The following is a 6,000-nucleotide window of genomic DNA, read 5'->3' as shown; positions in this document are numbered from 1 at the left end:
TTAGAAGAAAAGCTTGTTTACTCACAGCCGAGGAAAACAAAAAGACTCCGAGTTTCCAGTTCCCTCCCAGACTCTTAAAAAAAAATCCAGGTCTCTGATTGGTCCTCTGGTCAGGTGTTTGGTTCCCCCTTTGTTCCCCCTTTACAGGTAAAAGAAAATTAACCCTTACCTATCTACTTATGACACCCCTTTTACAGATAGGTAAATTGAGGTACCGAGCAGTTAATTGGCTTTTTCAGGGTCAAGCTGCAAGTAGCAGAACTGGGACAAACACAGCTCTTTGTTTTAAGTAATGCAGTCCTTAAACAGCCTCCTGCAGGAGACAAGCAAAGGGTTAATGAGACTTACTCATAAAAGCACTCGATAACGCCCACTTATCACTCACTGATGTATCCTACAATTACTGACAGTTGAGGTTTCAGCAGAAGATGCTTGTGGCAAAATGTAAATTGCAGTTTGCTTAGTACGTGTTTCTTTCAGGGGGTGGGGTGGGGGGCTTTTGAAAAAAGCCACTTATGTTCCGGAACTTCAGACAGCACAAACCTGAAAATTAATGCTTCTGCCTAGGAAAATTAAAAGAAAACCCAGTGTTGAAACCAGATCGCAGCAGTCTTAAGTGATCACCCTATGCAGAATGTTAAATACTCAGTGAGCTGGAAGCAACCTGACGGAGCAGGGTTTTTTGTGGCTGCCTGCCTTGCTTGAGACTCCAAAACTGCTGGTTGGATTTCTGAAAGGTACAGACGCAGCCGAGGTGAGTTGGGCTTGAACTTGTCTTTGGTTTGACACCCTGCACCCTCACCCCCATTTCCCTCTGTTGTTGCGTACTGGTTTTGCACCTGAACCCTTTTACCCCGCTCTGAGACAGTGTTAGGAATTAAAGGCTGAGCCTCAGGTAGGAAGAATTAATGCTATTCATATGAATTGAGTGGATCAGAAGAGCACTCTAGATGGTCAGCTAGCCCATCCTCCTGACTCTTGGCAGTATTCCCTCACTGCTAGATGGATGTTAGTAGTATACTGACTGATGTCTATGGTCCAGGCATGGAATATCTCCAATTCCACAATGTCCCACGGCACAAGGTGTTGCATTGCTCCTCTGTTCTTAGCTGTCCTGTCTCTTCTCTATGCTGCAGGTTGAAGCTCTTTAGCATAACGCTGCTGGGACAGCCCAGGAATGTTGCTCATTACAACAGGTGGGGGCTTTCTCCAGCGGTTCTCAAACTTCATTGCACCGTGACACTCTCCTGACAACAATTACTGCACCACCACAGGAAGGGGGACTGAAGCCTGAGCCCCGCCGCTATGGGAGGGAGGGAGGGGCAGGAAAGGGCTGTAACCTGAGCCCCACCGCCCTGGGGGTGGGGCTTGGGCTGTGGCTTCAACCCCGAGCCTCAGCAAGTCTAACACCAGCCCTGGCGACCCCATTATAACAGTTGCAACCCGCTCTGGGGTCCCAACCTACACTTTGAGAACTGTCTCCGTGTGCTCTTAGCTGAGGGTTGTGAGCGTACAAGCCATGGCAAGGTAGGAAGGTTGCAACCAGCTGTGAGCTAATTCATATGCTGCATGCGTCCACACAGCGTGTGTGCAGGGTAGTATTTATAACACATACCCAGGTTATACGTGGAGGGGTATTATGGTAGGCAGTTCTTTGTGGTTAAAACCCCCTTTGGGTCTATGTACTGAGGTTGAAATTAGGCTGAATTCAGTGCTCTGTATCTGGACCCCTTGGCCCTAGCTATGTGACTAAAAGCACAAGAGACATACGCTTCTGATCTGTGCACAGTGCCTCGGCATTGATCTGCCAGCATCCTTTGCTGTGTGTTTCTGCCAAAGCCAGGCAGCAAAGCATGCTTTATTGTGTCACCTGGGGATGTGGCAGGTCCACAGACATCGACCCTTGTGTGTTTCATGTCCAGCCTAGCTAGATGTAACAGCACTTCACCTATTCCCATTTGCACAGCCCTGTGCTGTGACTCCTCTCTTCCTCTTTGGAACCCAGGAGGTGAGAGGCTGGTACGTTAAACGTTACTCACGGACTTATACTTGGTCTGGTAGTATGTTCTCTGCCCTCTGCTGGATGAAATCTGAATTGCTCAGCAGCCTCCAAGATCCTATACAGCTTGCAGCTAAAAGAGATTCTCCTTTATCTCAGCCATTAAAGAGCTACAGCTGTGGACCAGGAAGGCCCTATTTTCTATCACCTCTGCTGCTGTGAAGTTCCAGAGGGTCACATCATTGCATAATATTGATAGTCAGGAAGTCGTGGATTGTGTCCTCACGAGGGGAAAAAAGTGTGTGTTTCAAGTCGTAATCAGTTAATCTCTGGTACGTTCTTTTTGTCGTGTCTCTTTCCAGAGCAGTTACTGTCCACTGGCACTTGAGTGGACACGAGCCTAGAAGGCTGGTTAAATCAGGATTATTATTACTAATAGTGCTTTGCACTTAGTGACATTTTATATCCTTAAACTCTCCAACCGTGTTAGAAAGGTGGGGGGAGCATTATCCCAATTTGACTAATGGGGAAACTGAAGCAGTGAGGAGTGAAGTGGCATAAGAACAGAGTCATGGCTCTCAGCCCAAGACTATAGTTCGCTACACGGTGATTCCTGCTCCCCTGCTCTGTGCTCGGGACTATCACCTGGCACTGATCTCTCCCTGTGGCTCTTTTATCTTTATTATGGATAACGGTGAATCATGAAGGTTGTTACAAGGAAGGGGAGAAAAACAATTGTTGTTCTTAACATCTGGGGATGGGACAAGAAGCAATGGGCTTAAATTGCAGCAAGGGCGCTTTAGGCTGGACATTAGGAAAAACTTCCTAACTGTCAGAGTGGTTAAGCACTGGAATAAATTGTCTAGGGAGGTTGTGGAATCTTCATCATTGGGGATTTTTAAGAGCAGGTTGGACAAACACCTGTCAGGGGTGGTCTAGCTAATACTTAGTCCTGCCATGAGTGCAGGGGACTGGACTAGATGACCTCTCAAGGTCCCTTCCACTCCTATGATTCTATTAAACTAAGGTGCCAGGAAGGGTTGCTTATGCTGTAAAGCAATTGCTCTCCTTTTGTGGTTTATGTTAGAACAGTGTCTAGAGGTGGCACGTGAGGTCTGGGCCCCATTATGCTAGAGATTATGCATGTGTATATGGTGAGAGACTGTCCCTTCATCCAACATGGTGGAGAGGAATAGCTCAGTGGTTTGAGCATTGGCCTGCTAAGCCATTGGCCTGTGAGTTCAAACCTTGAGGGGGCCATTTAGGGAACTGGGATGTGTTTAAAAAAAAAAAAAAATGATGTCTGGAGATTGGTCCTGCTTTGAGCAGTGGACTGGACTAGATGACCTCCTGAGGTCCCTTCAGACCCTGAGATTCTATGATCTTATAATCTAAATAGACAAGGTAGAGAAAGGGCAGGAGGGGATGCAAAGCACAGGGAGGTTAAGTGACTTGCCCAAGGTCAGTGGTAGAGGTGGGACTAGAATCCTGCTTTCCAGTCTGGTTCTCTATCTGCTAGGCCACACAAAGCTCCCTGTAGAGCCCTCCCTTCAGATTCCCTTGTTTGAGCTTTGTCAGATTGAGTAACTGGTTGGGTCTGTGCAGTGCAAGAGTCTGAAAACCAAGGGACACCTAGGGCTGTGTGCTGAGGATAAGCTATCCTCCTCCAAAAGGTTTATTTACTGCATGTTCCTTTGCAGCATCCAGATCCCCTGTAGTGCTTGAGTAGGAAGGAGATTTATTCACTTGACAGGTTATTAATATTGCTTGAAAAATCCTTTTTACATTGTTCTGTCATGCTTAATATGGTAATCGGTATTGCAACTTGTATTGCCGGGGTGAATTGTGATTGAAAACCCATTAAGAATTTATGGACTAGTACTGAATTGCCAGAACATGGATTTGCCAAAATAGTTGAAATGCTTCCCCGGAAAATTAGACCTTGTGGGAAATTAGTATGTTTTTCTCAAATGCAATCAGTTCCCACCGAATCCAGATTACTGACAGCAATGGATCAAAGCCAATAAAAAATATTGAATGCGTATAGAATAGGGATCACATGTCTGACATTTGCTACCCGATGACGGTGGTAAAAGGTTCCTAGGGAACCTCCGCTCCTGAAACGCATTGCAGAGTATCCGTTCTCAGCAGTTCACGAGACCTTTTTCGTTGCTCTAACAGAATTTTGATGCAACTGATGTGGTGCAAGTCCTGGAAATGCTGTACTGTAGTTTTTCAAAAGGCTGTGCAGAGCTGTATTCGAGCCTTTCGTGAGCACTTGGAGCACATTATTGTACCTTCGTGCTGCTTTGGCAGCAGTTCAGTTGGAACCAGCTAAAACATGGGCAGAGGCTTTGGGTTTTATTGGAGAGAAGGAAGAAGTCCTTTTGCATCACTCTTGTTTTAATGTCCCAAACATTATACTGCTCCAGCTCTGCCTCCTAATAACAACACGTTGGCCGGACGTAGGGTGACCAGATGTCCCAATTTTGGGGTCTTTTTCTTATATAGGCTCCTATTACTCCCCAATCCCTATCCCAATTTTTCACATTTGCTGTCTGGTCACCCTAGCTGGACATTCCTTTTCTGGGGGGGCGGCACTGTGGTAGGGAGTAGAACTGGAATTCAGAAGGTGACTAGTGACTTTCATGGGTCCAGTTTGAAATGCCTTGAAAGGGACCTGATTTTCAGCAAGCGCTGAGCACTTTGTGCTCTGAAAATTGGGCCCCTTTAAAATGTCTCTAATCCAGCATCCAAAAACTGATACCCAAAATCACTAGTCACTCTTGAAAACCTCTGCCATGGTATTAGACAACCAAGTGAAAACAGAGTGGTGCCTTGGGCGTTGCAGTGTGGAGCTCTGTTCCATGCAGTTATTTCACATAGCATTTCCTGGAAGCCCAGGCAAGTTGCTAACACAATTGAAACGAGACTGGACTCTTTGCATACCCCTTTTAAGAATACCTGGCACCTTTTGTGCACATGTGATCTTGTGGCTGACCTTCCAGACTGGAAGGAAAGCCGTGCCCATTCGGCTCTGCATGGCATCTCATGCCCGCGGTGGGTAAACCTCTCTTCACGTGTAGAAGTTGTGCAGTGTATTTCAAAACAATGTTTTTAATTAAAAGCGACATTTCTTAGAACTCCTGCTAGCAGCAGCTGGTATGGCTGAAGCGTCGTTTATAACACTGTCAATCTTTGCAGCCCAGGGTTGGTGACTTGCAAATAATTATTCAGACAGTATTTAAAGTGGGACAAGGCAATCGGCCGGTCTCAACATTAAAAGTATAAAGTTCATGTTTAAGGATATCTCCTTGTTGAATCCATGCTAGTTTAGGCTCTTGCATACAACCAGCTGTGTTTGGACATGAATTCTGACTCAGCTGATCACCAATATTCCTCCCTCAAAAACCTCATGCTTTGTTCTTAATTTTCCTTTCCCTCTTTGCTTCTTTATATTTTTGCATTCTTTTAAAATCTGATACTTTCAGACACTACAGTGCACTATTAGCCCCCAATGACAGCCCTGGGGATGGGACGGGGTGTATCATTTTTAGTTCCTGCTGTGTTTTTTTTTTTTTATTTTTCCTGTGGGATAACAAGAATGTCACATAATGATGGGGCCAGGTGCTGCTATGTGGCAAGCTAAAGATGAAAGCAAATGGCATGGGACCAGGCAGCAGGATGGATGGATGTACAGTCAAGGCTATGAGCATATTTAGATGTTACTTCTTTGCCGAGCATGCTGGATGGACAGGATTTCTTTTTTGCACAGGTTAGAGCTGCCTTCTCACAAATGTCAGTGACTCATGAGCTCTGTCACATTACTGTTCAGCAGCTAGAGATGGGATTACTTCCAGCTTCTTCAGTTGCAATATGCACGTGTGTTATCCACTTCATTTTCCCTGGGAGTGCAAGTCTCAGTGTGTTGCCTGGTGGTGATAGTCAATCTGGGCCCCTGGTTTTCTTCCAGTAAGCACCAGTGTGGAGCCCACTGGAGG

The 6,000-nt window shown here is 45.9% G+C and overlaps 1 protein-coding gene across 4 annotated transcripts in view; it reads left to right on the top strand.

Moving 5' to 3' along the window:
- Positions 1–6,000, top strand: part of PTP4A3 (protein tyrosine phosphatase 4A3) — a 329,530-nt gene that overhangs the window by 96,601 nt on the left and 226,929 nt on the right. The window contains exon 1 of one of the 4 annotated variants that reach the window (XM_032771986.2): positions 568–754. The exons of the other annotated variants lie outside the window; for them this stretch is intronic. The gene's annotated coding sequence lies outside the window, so the exon portion shown is untranslated. Of the gene's footprint in view, positions 1–567; positions 755–6,000 lie in introns of those variants that run through there. 4 annotated transcript variants of the gene reach the window in all.

This window comes from Chelonoidis abingdonii, chromosome 2 (genome assembly GCF_003597395.2).
Source record: "Chelonoidis abingdonii isolate Lonesome George chromosome 2, CheloAbing_2.0, whole genome shotgun sequence".
In the NCBI taxonomy this organism is placed as follows: Eukaryota; Metazoa; Chordata; order Testudines; family Testudinidae; genus Chelonoidis; species Chelonoidis abingdonii.
This window is presented reverse-complemented; position numbering and strand designations above follow the sequence as displayed.